The sequence below is a fragment of the Lontra canadensis genome, unplaced genomic scaffold (genome assembly GCF_010015895.1).
Source record: "Lontra canadensis isolate GAN:19392208 unplaced genomic scaffold, GSC_riverotter_1.0 scaffold132, whole genome shotgun sequence".
Lineage (NCBI taxonomy): Eukaryota > Metazoa > Chordata > Mammalia > Carnivora > Mustelidae > Lontra > Lontra canadensis.
In genome coordinates, this window is record NW_022631126.1 from 4,444,902 (window position 1) to 4,445,444 (window position 543).

Genomic DNA, 543 nt, shown 5'->3' on the forward strand with positions numbered 1-543 from the left:
ACTGATTATGCTATCTTGATGCTTATATTAATAAATGCTATAAAGGGAATGTATTAGTTACTGTGATGGGTAATAATGGGATACATACATACATATAGTCAGGAAAGGCATTTTCCAGGACATGAAAATTAAGCTGAGACATGCACAGAACTGGGCAGGAGTGGTCCAGGCACAAGGAAGAGCAAAAGCAAAGTTTCTTTTTTTTTTTTTTTAAGATTTTATATATTTATTTGACAGACAGAGATCACAAGTAGACAGAGAGGCAGGCAGAGAGAGAGGGAAGCAGGCTCCCTACTGAGCAGAGAGCCCGATGTGGGACTCGATCCCAGGACCCTGAGATCATGACCTGAGCCGAAGGCAGCGCCTTAACCCACTGATCCACTGGGCGCCAAAAAGCAAAATTTCTATAGCAGAGAGGGCTGTGGTATTTAGGAAGTGAGCCAAGGCCATAGTGCCTAGAGGGAGCGTAGTGTAGGGTGTTAGTGGCATCCCATGAGGCTTGAGAGGGAGACCAGAGTCTGGATTGTGTAGGGTGTATTTGGG